General features: G+C 41.2%; 1 protein-coding gene across 16 annotated transcripts in view; it reads left to right on the top strand.

The window, feature by feature from the left end:
• Nucleotides 1-15,194, top strand: part of LOC144678302 (sickle tail protein-like) — a 599,821-nt gene that overhangs the window by 484,179 nt on the left and 100,448 nt on the right. The window lies entirely within an intron of this gene.

Here is a 15,194-nt window from a genome sequence, read left to right as displayed (position 1 = left end):
AGAGCCAGTCTGTAAAGGTATGTGAGGTTATGAAATTAAATCGGCAGTTGTCGAAGAAAACAGACTTGATGTTTGTGTTTTGAGGGGGTGGGAAGGTTAAATAAGGATGTTTAAATTACAGTCTGCGTTCAAACTGGCTCAGTGGTAGGGGTGGATTGTTACAGTACCTGCAAGAGAAATTGTGACCTGCGGATAAATTAAAGTGACCATGAATGTCTTTGATCTGGGCTAACTTCTTTGTCCTTATGTTGTAAAATATCTCTCTGCTTGGTTCAATAACTGAAAGTCTTTGCCTTGTGTTTTGAGAGGTTATAGAGTTTACTAACAACTTAAAATGAAGATAACTCCCAAGTTTTAATTTATGTTCTGAGTTCGTCTGGTAAAGCTGATTTTACTTTGGACCTGCAGCTCTATAATTTAAAAAAAAGGTTGTGGTTGTTAATGCAGCATTGTCATCAGTGCAAATGACATAGAGTCAGTGAGTTAAGTGTATTGTAGAATATGTGCTGAGTTGATGAGTTGAACCTTCATTCAAATGACACGGAATGAGAAAGTGAAAGTACCCCGTGCTATTGTGAAATGTTAGCACGTTGTCTTTATGTGACTTCGTTTTTAGGTGGGGGCACATTGTATATTATTAACATTCTGCGGTGTTGGCAGAACTTCTGCATTGGCAGACCTTCAATGTTGAGTTGGTTAGAGACTAACGATTTTCTTTCTCTTACTAATACTTCTCAATTTTCTGATCTCCTGAATACATTAACTCTTGGGTGACTAGTTGTGCTCTGATGCTTCCCTCAAGTGGCCATTTTTTGCATTTGAACCTTGATGGTGAATATTAACCAATGTACAGTCCTCTTAGTTCTCTTTTGCCCTATCAAACCTATACAAGAAGAGCTTACATTTATTTAATGTCTTTGATCTGGTAAAACATCTCAATGTTTCACAGGAGCGTTATCAAACAAAATTTAACACTGGTTAAAGTCCAATTGTAGCAGCCTTGCAACATCTGCGTTTTAGTGGCCCAGCATAAATCAACACGAGAACTTGGGAGGCTGAGTGATTCAGCTGTGCACTTGGTAAACTTGCTGAGTCATTGAGGGAGACCTGAGACCAATTGGATCCTCACTGGCCTGGGTTATCTTTCATCGTACCGTATGATGTTTTTCTCCCTGGCAAAAATCTCAAGTATAAACTACATTGTCATACAGTGGGATAGCTTCTAGCTGCCAATTTAAGCCCAGAAACTTTCAGAATTTAAGTAAATTTGATCTCATTTCTGCTGCATTGTGCAGGTTTACCTTAGGACTTTACATTTTAAGCAATTTTTTTGGCCAGTCCATATAGCAAAACGAAAGCAAAATACTGCTGGAAATCTGAAACAGAAATGCAAAATGCTGGAAATACTCAGCAGGCCTGGCTGCATCTGTGGAGAGAGAAACAGAGTTAATGTTCGTCAGAACTGGGATAAGTTAGAAATGTAATAGGTTTTAAGGAGGTGAAATAGGGGATCGTGGGGCCAAAACAAAAGGGAATGTCGATGTTAGGGTGGAAGACAGGAAACGTTCTCTACAAGCTTGTGGAACACAACCTCATTTTTCGGCACTTTAAAGCCTTCTGGACTCAATTGAGTTGAACAATTTCAGACTGTAATCTCTGCTCCCCCACCAACCTAATTTTTCCTTTTCTTTGCATGTGTCAGTCTTAAATGCTTTCAGATGGCAGCTGTTCATTATTCTATCACTCTCATCTCTTCTGGATCCATCTTTTGTTTCTTTCTTGTCCCACCAACTCTTTTGTCAATTAATGCCTTCCGCCTCGACACAGACCTTCCCTTTAGGTTTTTCCACCCTCCCCATTCCACTTAAAACCTATTACGTTTCTAACTTTTCACAGTTCTGATGAAAGACCCTAAGCTGAAACATTAACTGTTTTGCTCTGCACAGATTCTGCCAGACCTGCTGAGTATTTCCAGCTTTTTGTTCTTCATTTTGAACCATATAGTAAAATTTAGCTTTTCTTTCATAACTAATGGTTAATTAAATAAATGTTAGACAGACATGGGAGGGATGGTGGTGTGTCATGACTACAGCATGCGGGAATCTGTGGAATGTGCTGCAATCGTGAACAACCGTATTATATCTGTAGTAAGTGTCTGCAGCTTCAGCTGAGGGTTGCTGAGCTGGGGTCTGAGTCGCAGACATTGCGAGGCGTCGGAGGGGGAAGAGTTACCTGGACACTTTGGTACGGGGGCCGTCACACCCTTTAGGTTAGGCAAAACCGTACAGTTAGTCAATGTTCAGGGACAGGAGGGTGTGATTTCAAGTTAGGCAGGTATGGGGAACCAGCATGTAGCAATGGAGGAGCCTCAGCCCCTGATTCCTACCTGTGTGGATGAGGAGAAGGACTGCAGGGTGGATGTGTGGACTGACCATGGCACCATGGAGAAGGATACCATTCAAGTGGGGGAGTGAAAAGGAATGTGGTAGGGACATGAGGCAGTATAGTCATGGAGATAACTGCTATTCTCTGCAGCCATTATGATGAGCGCTGAACGCTGTGTTGCCTGCCTGGTGCCAGGGCTAAGGACATCTCCCTGTTGTAGAGGAACTTGGAAGTGGGAGGGGGTGGATCTAGTTGTCGTGGTCCATGTGGGAACCAACAACACAGGTAGAACATTTGTTCTGCTAAGAGAGTTTGAGGAGTTAGGATCAAAATTAAAATGTAGAATATTAAAGGTAATCGTCTCTGGATCATTACCTGAGCCAGATGCTAATTGGCATAGGGTCAAACAGATTAGAGAATGAAACGTGTGGTTCAAAAAGGTTGTGGGAAGATTCATGGGACACTGGCACCAGTACTCAGGAAAGAGTGAGCTATTTCGTTGGGATGGGATTCACTTAAACCAGGATGGGACTAGTGTCCTGGTCAATCGTATAACTAGGGCTATGGACAGGGCTTTAGACTAACAGAGGGGAGGGGGATGTGGAGGGATGGTTTGGGTGAAGGGAGATTTTAAAAAACCAAAGACAAAGGACAAGGCAAATGAACAGTGTAGCAGAGTGAGACAGGAAGGGACAGAGAGTTAAACATAAATTGCACATCAGTGAATAGGGTCATGACAGGGAATAGAAGTTTTTTTTAAAAAAAAGAAATTAAAGGTTCTTTATCTGAATTCACGAAGCATCTACAATAAGAAAGATGAAATAGTGACACAAATAGAGGTAAATGGTTTAGATTTAAATACTATCACAGAGATATGGTTGCAAGGTGATCAAGGTTGGGAAATAAATATTCTAGGGTACACAATATTTATGAAAGACAGGTAGACAATGGCAAAGGAGGAGGGGTAGACCTGATAGACAAGGATGGCATAAGTACATTTAGTGAGAAAGGATGCGGCCTCAAGATCTTGAAGTAGAATCAGTATGGGTGTAAATTCGGAATAGCAAGAATCAGAAAATGCTGGTGGGAGTGGTTTATAGGCCCCCTAACAGTAATTATACTACTGGACAGAGCATTAAACAAGAAATTATTGGGGCTTGTAACAAAGGCAATATAATAATTGTGGCAGACTTTAATCATCTTAGAGACTGGGACAATCAAATTGGCAAGACCGGTCGAGAAGGTGAGTTTGTAGAATGTATTTGTGACACGAGCAATATGTTGTGGAACCGACTAGGACTAAAGCTATCTTATATCTAATATTGTGTAATGCGGCAAGGTTAATTAGTAATGTCATAGTAAAAAGATCCACTGGGAAATGGTGATCAGAATACAATTGAATTCTATGAAGTTTAAAAACAGATTGCAAGAAGTATGTAAAAAGGAAGAAAGTAGCTAAAGTAAACTTTGGTCCCTTAGAAGCAGCGACAGTAGAAATTATCATGGGAAATGAGGAAATAGAGGCATTGAACAAATATTGTGTCACAAGAACACAAGCATTAGTTGTAGGAGTAGGTCATTTGACCCATTAAGCCTGCTCCATCATTCAATAAGATCATGCCTGATCCGATTGTGGCCTCAGCTTCACTTTCCCGTTTCCCATTTCCCCCCACCGCCCCAATAAAATCTCTCTGTCAGCCTTGAAAAAATTCAATGACCCAGCCCCCACCGCTCTCTGGGGAAGGGAATACCTCAGACTAACAACACTCTGATAGAAGAAATTCCTCCTTTTCCCTGTCTTAAATGGGAGACCCCTAATTTTTCAACTGTGTCCCCTTGTTCTGGACTCCCCACAAGGAGAAGCATTCTCTCGGCATCCACTCTGTCAAGTCCCCTCAAGGTCTTAAATGTTTCAATAAGATCACCTCTCATTCTTCTAAACTCCAACCAATAGACTCCAACAGGCCCAACCTATAGACTAGCAATCCAGAGGGCCAGGGTCAAATCTGACCACTCAGCTGGTGCAATTGAAATTCAATTAAATCTGGAACTGAAAAATCAGTCTCTGTAATACTGACCATGAAACTATTGTTGTAAAACCTCATCTGGTTCACTAATGCCCTTTAGGGAAGGAAACTACCGTCCTTACCTCGTCTGGCCTACATTTGATTCCAAATCTACAGCAGAGTGGTTGACTCTTAATTGCCGTCTGCAATGGCCTTGTAAGCCACTCAGTTCAAGGGCAACTAGGGATGGGCAACAAATCCTGTCCTTGCCACCAATGCCCACATCCCATGAAAGAAAAAAAAATCCTGCTTGACCTTTCCTCATAAGCTAACCCTTTCATCCCAGGAATCCATTGAGTGAATCATCTTTGAATTGCTTCTAATACAATTATACCCTTAAGGAGATCAGAACTGTACACAGTACTCCAGATGCTGTCTCACTTGTGTCTTCTACTGTGAAGACAGACAAAGTTGCATACCAGAAATAGAGGGTAACGTAGGGGTTAAAAAGACTGAAGAAATTCCGATAATTAATATCAGCAGAGAAAAAATATTGCAGAAACTTAAGGGACTAAAATTTGACACATTCCCAAGACCTGTTGGCTTAAGCTGAGGGTTCTGAAAGAGATACCTGAAGAGATGGTGGATACGCTAGCTATGGTTTTCCAAAATTTTTTAGATTCGGGAACAGTCCCACTAGATTGGATGTTGGCAAATGTTGCATAATTTTTCAAGAAAGAAGGGAGAGAGAAAACTTCAGACCAGTTAGTTTAACATCAGTTGTTGGAAAAATGTTGAAATCTATTATTAAGGAAGTCTTTACAATGTTCCCACAGTATACAATGCTCTTAGAAAAGAATAATATGCTTAGAGAAAGGCAACATTGTTTTACAAAAAGCAAATCCTGTTTGACAAATTTTAGTTTTTTGTGGATATAACTAGTAGGGTAGATAAAGGCGAACCAGTAGATGTAATATATCTGGATTTCTAAAAGGCATTTGATACAAGGTTAACGGACAAGATAATGGCTTATGGAGTTTGACATAATATATTATCATGGATAGAGGGTTGGTTAATGGACAAGAAGCAGAGCATGGGCATAAATGGGTCATTTTCAAGTTGACAAGCTGTGACTATCGGAGTGCAAGTATTAATGCTGGGATCTCATATTTACCATATATATTAATGACTTGAATGAAGGGACAGAGTACTATATCCAAATTTGCTGATGGTACAGAGCTAGATGGAAAGGTGAGCTGTGGGGAGGACATAGCCTGCAGAGAGATATAACCAGGCTTAGTGAGTGGGCAGCAAGATGGCAGATGGTGTATACTGTGGGGCAGTGTGAACTTGTTTACTTTGGTCATTAGAATAGAAAAGCAGAATATTTTTTAAAAGGTGTTCTGTTTGTAAATGTTGATGTTCAATGAGACTTGGGTGTACTTGTACAAGCAACGGAGAAATTTAGCATATGTAGGTACAGCAAGCAATTAGGAAGGCAAGTGGCATGTTGGTCATTATTGTGAGGAGCTTGGAGCACAGGAATGAGGAAGCCTTGCTACAATTATACAGAGTTTTGGTGAGACCACATCTGGAATGCAGTGTGCAGTTTTGATCTCCAAATTTAAAGAAGAATATACTTGCATTGGAGGCAGTACAGCGAAGGTTCACTAGATTGGGCTTGTTCAGTGATGAGACTGAGCTTGTACTCTCTGGAGTTTAGAAGAATGGGAGGCGATCTCATTAAATTTGCAAAATTTTGAAGAAGCTTAATAGGGTGGACACAGATTTACTCGGGAGAAGAGGCCAATCACTTAGGACTGAGGTGAGTGAAGAAACTTCTTCACTCAAAGTGCTGTGAATCTTTGAATTTCTTATGTTCTTGTGTTCTTAATCTGCCAGCCGACAATAGGTGCAATCACTGGGGGAGATATGTTTCACCCTGGCTGGTCTCCATTCTCTTTTCCTAATCCCTTTGTCCCCAACTTCTTGTTTTGGGTATGGATTATAACGCTGTCTCCTTGCAGTCTCAGCAATGTCTAGATGCCTTTTTATGCCATTCCCTACTTTATATGTGGTAGGATCTCTGCTCAGTGAATTTATTTTTAGAAATGGTCTGCCTCAAGGCAAGTAGATATAGTAATTGAGCAGTATAGCCTATGTTATACTAAAACTGTAATACTGCACTCATGTTTTAAATAATACTTTGTAGAACAGCTTTTCATTTTCTCCAGTGAATTTTTGTTGGCAGATAAACCTTTAAGGCAATTATTATAAATAGTGTCAGTTTTGTAATTGAACAGTGGCTTTCTTAATACAGTGGGAACAAAGAGGGTACCTGGCTAAGCAATGTCACGAGTGCCAAATCATGAACCTGGGCAATGAGTATGACATTGCAGATTTATTCATATTGCCCATTGCGATTTCTTCCATGAAGGGCTGTCTTCAGAAAACTGGCATTTTTTTAATTGTTTGCTTATAAACGCAATGCAGTGACCTAAATGTAGTCAAACTACATCTCTCTGCTTGCATATCGTGTCATAATAAAAATAGCACGTCTTTCCTTGGCCTTGTTCTCATTCTTTTCCCCAAAGTTTGACTTCCTTTCCCTGGAGGCATTTACCCTTTGGCAACCATGTTGAATCCCAAAATAAATACGCTAAACTTTGACCCTGACATGGTCCTTGGGATGATAGTTGTTGTGTTGTTATAATGATATAATAGGCATCAGTTGCTCATAAGAGATTTGGTAAACACGTTGTGGGTTCATTCACTGAAGGCTGGGCACATGAGAACAGTTTTACATAGGTATAAAGCTTGAAGATATCAGAGCTGTGTGCTGTGCTCTGCTCAAAGCAAAAGTGAAACTAAGATTGGATCACATGCCACATTTCCCCTCTAGTGATGCTATGCTGCTATCCCTTAAAGGCATATTACAACAGTTCTTGGATTATTTGTAAGGAGCTAGAAATTAATTGTTATGCCGATGTACATCCGGAGTGCCTTATTTACTACTGCACTGCAATCAGGTGCCAAGCAACAATGTATCAGTCCAACAGCCACTTGGACAGCTGTAAGAAATACACCCTGAAGCTGCAGAATTTTGAGTATAATTTTTAAGTTTAGGTATAATTATTATGTCCTCTGGTTCCTAGAATTCGAAATAATAGTGTGGCATATTCAATTTTATATACTTTACGTAAGGTAACTGAAACTAGTTTTTGACTTTTAGCTGGAGGGAAGAGCATAAAAATGGAGTTTGTGTAGGCCATTTATGAAATTTTTACAGCAACCTCAGAAATGTTACAGTAAATCCTTTGAATCCTGTCTTGATGTGTATATTTGAATATTTGGGTTACCATGTTATCATTCAACAGCTTGAACAATTCACAAACTGTTTAGTACCAGCTTTGCTGCAGTACTAGGCCTTTGGAAACATTTAGTGATTTGAACAGAGCTAAAAGGTTAAGTTCTGGGCATTGAGTACAATATCTTGTGGGAAAATTTTCTCTTTTTAATTTCATGTAATTTCATTTCTTTTAATTTCATTGCACAAAAAGTTCTTCAGACGCCAATCTGCAGTGACATTCCTTTTTCTTGGGATCCACTACCAACCTGATTTTCCCAGTCTATCTGCATATTGAAATCCCCCATGATCACTGTAACCTTGCCTTTCTTACACACCTTTTCTATCTCCTGGTGTATCTTGTGCTCCATATCCTGACTACTGTTCGGAGGCCTGTACATAACTCCCATTATGGTTTGTTTACCCTTGCGGTTCCTCATCTCTGCCCACGCAGATTCCACATCATCTGACCCTACATTATTTCTTGCTATCGATTTAATTTAATTTCTTACTAACAAAGCAACCCCACCCCCTCTGCCAACCTGCCTATCTTTTCGATAGGATGTATATCCTTGGACATTTAGCTCCCAGTCCTAATCCCCTTGCAACCATGTCTCCGTGATGCCCACCACATCATACCTGCCAATTTCAATCTGCACCACAAGCTCATTTACCTTATTTCGTATACTGCGTGCATTCAGATACAACACCTTCAGTCCTGTATTTCCCGTCCCCTTTCTCATTGTCGTCCCTTTATCTGATGTGCTTGAAGTTAGATTCCTAGCCCTTTCCAAACACTCTGTCCTATTTTGTGTTCTGGAGACTTTAATAACATCTCCTGGGCTATCCTTTATTTTCATTTTTTTCATAATTTTCCATGAAGATGAACCCACCCCCCACATGCTAACCTGCTGCTTTGTTTCCCATTAGTCATACCTCTTGGAGTTTTACACTTCTCTCCGCCTGCCCCCCCCCCGCCCCCCCCAAATTTCTAGTTTAAAGTCTTGTTGACCACCCTATTTACCCTTTTCGCTAGAACATTGGTCCCAGATCGGTTCAGGTGGAGACTGTCCCAACGGTACAGATTCCTCCTGTTCCAATACTGATGCCAGTGCCCCATGAAATGGAACCCCTCTTTCCCGCACCACTCCTTTAGCCACGTGTTTACTTCCCTTATTCTCACATCCCTATGCCAATTTGCACGTGGCTCGGGTAGTAATCCGGAGATTATAACCCTTGAGGACCTGTTCTTTAATTTAGTTCCTAGTTCCTGATAATCAACAAACAGGTCCTCTTTGGAACAGTGGAACAGCAATGGCAGGAGTTTCTGGGAGTAATTTGGGAGACACAGCAAAAATTCATCCCTAGGAAGAAGAAGCATACTAAAGGGAGGATGAGGCAACCATGGCTGACAAGGGAAGTCAGGGACAGCATAAAAGCTAAAGAGAAAGCATACAATGCGGCGAAGAGCAGTGGGAAACCAGGGGGTTGGGAAGCCTACAAAGACCAACAGAGGACAACAAAAAAAGAAATAAGGAGGGAGAAGATTAAATATGAGGGTAAACTAGCCAGTAATATAAAAGAAGATTGCAAGAGTTTTTTTCGATATATAAAGGGTAAGAGAGAGGCAAAAGTGGACATTGGGCCACTGGAAAATGACGCTGGAGAAGTAATAATGGGGAACAAAGAAATGGCAGAGGAACTGAATAGGTACTTTGCGTCAGTCTTCACAGTGGAAGACACGAGTGACATCCCCAAAGTTCAAGAGAGTCGGGGGGCAGAGGTGAGTATGGTGGCCATTACCAAGGAGAAGGTGCTAGGAAAACTGAAAGGTCTGAAGGTGGATAAATCACCTGGACCAGATGGATTACACCCCAGAGTTCTGAAGGAGATAGCTGAAGAGATAGTGGAGGCGTTAGTGGTGATCTTTCAGGTATCACTGGAGTCAGGGAGGGTCCCAGAGGACTGGAAAATGGCTAATGTAACCCCCCTGTTTAAGAAGGGAGTGAGGCAAAAGACAGGAAATTACAGGCCGATTAGCCTGACCTCCGTCTTTGGTAAGATTTTAGAGTCCATTATTAAGGATGAGATTTCAGAATACTTGGAAGTGCATGGTAAAATCGGGCAAAGTCAGCATGGTTTCATCAAAGGGAGGTCATGCCTGACAAATCTGTTAGAATTCTTTGAGGAGGTAACGAGCAGGTTAGACAAAGGAGAGCCAATGGATGTTATCTACTTGGACTTCCAGAGAGCCTTTGACAAGGTGCCGCACAGGAGGCTGCTCAGTAAGATAAGAGCCCATGGTGTTAGAGGCAAGGTACTAGCATGGATAGAAGATTGGCTGTCTGGCAGGAGGCAGAGAGTGAGGATAAGGGGGTCCTTCTCAGGATGGCGGCCAGTGACTAGTGGAGTTCCACAGGGGTCAGTGTTGGGACAACAACTTTTCACTTTATACATTAATGATCTAGATGAAGGAACTGAGGGCATCCTGGCTAAATTTGCAGATGATACAAAGATAGGTGGAGGGACAGGTAGTATTGAGGCGGCAGGGAGGCTGCAGAAGGATTTGAACAGGTTAGGAAAATGGGCAAAAAAGTGGCAGATGGAATACAATGTGGGGAAGTGTGAGGTCATGCACTTTGGTAGGAAGAATAGAGGCATAGACTATTTTCTAAATGGGTAGAGAATTCAGAAATCTGGAATGCAAAGGGACTTGGGAGTCCTAGTCCAGAATTCTCTTAAGGTTAACTTGCAGGTTGAGTCGGTAGTTAGGAAAGCAAATGCAATGTTGGCATTTATTTCGAGAGGACTAGAATATAAAAGCAGGGATGTGCTGCTGAGGCTTTATAAGGCTCTGGTCAGACCACATTTAGAATATTGTGAGCAATTTTGGGCCCCGTATCTCAGGAAGGATGTGCTGGCCCTGGAGAGGGTCCAGAGGAGGTTCACGAGAATGATCCCAGGAATGAAATGCTTAACATATGAGGAATGTTTGAGGACTCTGGGTCTATACTCGATGGAGTTTAGAAGGATGAGGGGGGATCTGATTGAAACTTACAGAATACTGACAGGCCTGGATAGAGTGGACGTGGGGAAGATGTTTTCATTAGCAGGAGAGACTAGGACCCGAGGGCTCAGCCTCAGAGTAAAGGGAAGACCTTTTAGAACAGAGATGAGGAGAAACTTCTTTAGCCAGAGAGTGGTGAATCTATGGAATTCATTGCCACAGAAGGCTGTGGAGGCCAGGTCATTGAGTGTATTTAAGACCGAGATAGATAGGTTCTTGATTGGTAAGGGGATCAAAGGTTACGGGGAGAAGGCGGGAGAATGGGGTTGAGAAACTTATGAGCCATGATTGAATGGCGGAGCAGACTCGATGGGCCGAATGGCCTAATTTATGCTCCTATGTCTTATGGTCTTATGGTCTTATGGACATTGAGGAACAAACCAAATTAAACTCTGGAGTGTAATAGAATTTTCTTGAAGGACACATCTGTATATCGCCCTAAATTATACTTCATGCTTTAGTACTGCAATGGAATTCTGTGCAGCTTTCTTTTATATGTTTACAGCCGCACCTTCAGTCAGACTCCAATTGCATATGCTGTGGCAGTGTGGTCTTGCTTGATGTTGTTATGCCTCTATAAAAAACTCTAGCCAGGAAATTGTCTGCGGATTGCATTGAATTTTAACATTATTTAACATAATTGAACAGAATGTTATACTACCCAAATGTATTTTTAAACTACTGGTAGGCAAGCAACAGATGTTGGAAATTGAAAATAAAATCAGGACTTGTATGAAGTGCACAATAGACGGGTTAGTGTCTAAAAGATAGTTTGGAATTTGGAGTCTGAGCATTCAGTGCAAAACTTTTGCTGTATTAGGGTTGCACAAATTTTGGCAATAAGAAAATTAGAGCAAATTTAGGGGATAGTGCTAGTATAATCATGGAAGTGTTGAAACTCAGTGCAACTATTCACACCCAGACTAGCTAGAGATCAGCTTGAACAGAACTAGTCGCAACTGGTGAAATACTCCACTGGCAAACATTTACAGAAATGAATGAAACTTCATAATAACAAACGAGGTCAATGACCTAAAAGTGTACTTTGTAACAGATAGGGAAAGATATGGGATGATTTTTCTTCTCACCTTTTTGCACCTCTCAGCTGACTGCAATAAGATGGATGGTACTGTGATTTTAAAGGACAGACATGAAACAGGCTTTCGTGTTGATTTTAATCAAAGGAAAGGATAAACGTTTAATTTTCACAACACCTGAAATGTAAATGCAAAAATCATTCTCTCCTCAAATACACAGACACTTGCATACAAGAAAAGATGGTTTCCAAAGATATAACATGCACATAGATAACTAACAGAGTGAAAAGAAACAGGTCACTTTGAGTCTTTAAGATGGTGGTTGAAACATTGGCAAGTCTGAAGGATTCTATCATGGTTCATTGAAAACAATGGAGGTTGGAAATTTTTGGCTGTTTCAACTGCAGTTGTGGCTGAGCTTCTGTGGTGAAGAAAAATTGTCTTGCAGGTAAATTGAATAAGCACCAACTTTCTCTGTAAGGTAACTTTTAAAGCAGGGTCCTTCCTTGCGCTGGCTTCCCTCTAGTCTTCAGGCCCCAGATTGACCTGCCCTTGTAGATTAATAAAGTATTGATGAGGTATTAATAAGTTCTCTATCCAGCCAGTTTCAGTCATGTGGTGACAGTATCAGTGTATTTTATTGTCCACACATAGGTTGAAACCAATGTAATTGACACAAAATGGGGGAATGTTTGGTATCCCATCAACATTCCAGCTGTGATTATCCTCAATGACTTTATTTGAAATTCCATCTTCATGTCAGCAGCAGATCTAACAGCCATTATCGTTTTTAATCTGTCCTATCGAAATGGTGAAGTGCAGTCAATCGGATCCTGGAAAGGCCATTTGCATTTTAAGTAACTTCCAGAGATTTGTTCAGACATGTCTGCCTCTGTCTGTAAAGAATGCACAACAGGAATTATTGACTCTCCGGAGTCCATTTTGTGAAGGTACAGTGTCAATATTCTAATTTCCCTTTTTAAAAAGTAAAGTGTCCCAATAAGCTTTACGGGCATATGACGTGACTGTAACAACTTGAACTGATTTGATGTTCTGGACTTGCACACAGTGACGTGTGAAAGAGAGAGTTTGTATTCATATACTGCTTTATCCCCCAAGGGGTCCTAAAGCTCAGTATAAGCAACTAATAGAAACATAGAAACAAGGAGCAGGAGTAGGCCATTCAGCCCTTCGAGCCTGCTCCGCCATTCATCATGATCATGGCTGATCATCCAACTCAATAGCCTGCTCCCGCTTTCTCCCCATACCCTTTGATCCCTTTCACTCCAAGAGCTATATCTAACTCCTTCTTGAAAACATACAATGTTTTGGCCTCAACTACTTTCTGTGGTAACGAATTCCACAGGCTCACCACTCTCTGGGTGAAGACATTTCTCCTCATCTCAGTCCTAAACGGTCTACCCCGTATCCTCAGACTGTGACCCCTGGTTCTAGACTCCCCCACCATCGGGAACATCCTTCCTGTATCTACCCTGTCTATTCCTGTTAGAATTTTATAGGTTTCTATGAGATCCCCCCCTCATTCTTCTGAACTCCAGCGAATATAATCCTAATCGACTCAATCTTTCCTCATATATCAGTCCCGCCATCCCAGGAATCAGTCAGGTAAACCTTCGCTGCACTCCCTCTATAGCAAGTTCATCCTTCTGCAGATAAGGAGACCAAAACTGCACACAATATTCCAGGTGTGGTCTCACCAAGGCCCTGTACAATTGCAGCAAGACATCCCTGTTCCTGTACTCAAATCCTCTGGCTATGAAGGCCAACATACCATTTGCCTTCTTTACCACCTGCTGCACCTGCATGCTTACCTTCAGCGACTGGTGTACAAGGACACTCAGGTCTCGTTGCACATTCCCCTCTCTCAATTTATAGCCATTCAGATAATCTGCCTTCCTGTTTTTGCTACCAAAATGGATAATCTCACATTTACCCACGTTATACTGCATCTGCCATGCATTTGCCCACTCACTCAGCTTGTCCAAATCATACTGAAGCATCTCTGCATTCTCTTCACAGCTCACCCTCCCACCCAGCTTTGTGTCATCTGCAAAATTGGAGATATTACATTTAATTCCCTCATCTAAATCATTAATATATATTGTCAATAACTGGGGTCCCAGCACCGATCCCCGTGGTATCCCACTAGTCACTGCCTGCCAAAAAGACCCGTTTATTCCTACTCTTTGTTTTCTGTCTGCCAACCAGTTTTCTATCCATCTCAATACACTACCACCAATCCCATGCGCTCTAATCTTATGCACCAATCTCTCATGTGGGACTTTGTTGAATGCCTTCTGAAAGTCCAAATAAACCACATCCACTGGCTCCCCCTCATCAACTCTACTAGTTACATCCTTGAAAAATTGCAGTAGATTTGTGAAGCATGATTTCCCTTTCATAAATCCATGCTGACTCTGTCCATGCTGACTCTGTCTGATTCTGCCACTGTTTTCCATGTGCTCAGCTATTAAATCTTTTGTAATGGACTCTAGAATTTTCCCCACTACCGATGCCAGGCTGACTGGTCTATAATTCCCTGTTTTCTCTCTGCCTCCCTTTTTACAATGTAGGCATTTTTGTAAATCTAGGTCAAAATTAATTTTGAAATTTTTATCCATTGTTTAGAAACCTTGACAGCTGCAAATAAATAAATGAGCTGGGTGCTGCAGTGGGTTAGATGCCAAGCTTTCACCTGTAGGATCTGGGTTCAAATCCATACCACAACTGATTGGATGACAGTATGACTATCCCATGCAATCTTATTTTTAAGAAGTCACAATTCATCACTAGGCCACAGAAGCATCTGTTCCTGAATTTGGCACTTGCTAATCAAATGGCTATTTTTTTTAGTTCTGGCCCTTTTCTGACTGATTTTACTTGGTAAGATTTCAAGATTCAAGTTCCTGTCTGTGCAGAGACTATCTGATGAAAATGGGCAAAATGTCATGCAGAAACAGGAAGGAGTATATCATTCGGACAGATGAGAAAATACTTTACTTGACATCTAAATGTGCTATCTATACATGACCTGCAAGGGGCTGCAACAGGGTTTTCAAAATAGTATAATCATGACTAAGGCCAAATCATGTGGAGTTGGAAGACAAGTAGCAGAATGGATAGCAAGCTGGCTGTAAAACTGAGATTAGGGGTTAATGGTAGATTTATAGAATGAAAGAGCACAGGAGGAGGTAATTTGATCCATCGTGCCTATGCTGGTTCTTTCATTGAGCTATCCAATTAATTCCACCCCCTTGCCCTTTCCCCATACATAGCCCTGTTTTTAAAAAAAAATTCTCCTCACATATTTATCCAATTCTCTTTTCAATATT

The sequence above is a fragment of the Cetorhinus maximus genome, chromosome 3 (assembly GCF_964194155.1).
Source record: "Cetorhinus maximus chromosome 3, sCetMax3.hap1.1, whole genome shotgun sequence".
Classification (NCBI taxonomy): Eukaryota; Metazoa; Chordata; class Chondrichthyes; order Lamniformes; family Cetorhinidae; genus Cetorhinus; species Cetorhinus maximus.
This window is presented reverse-complemented; position numbering and strand designations above follow the sequence as displayed.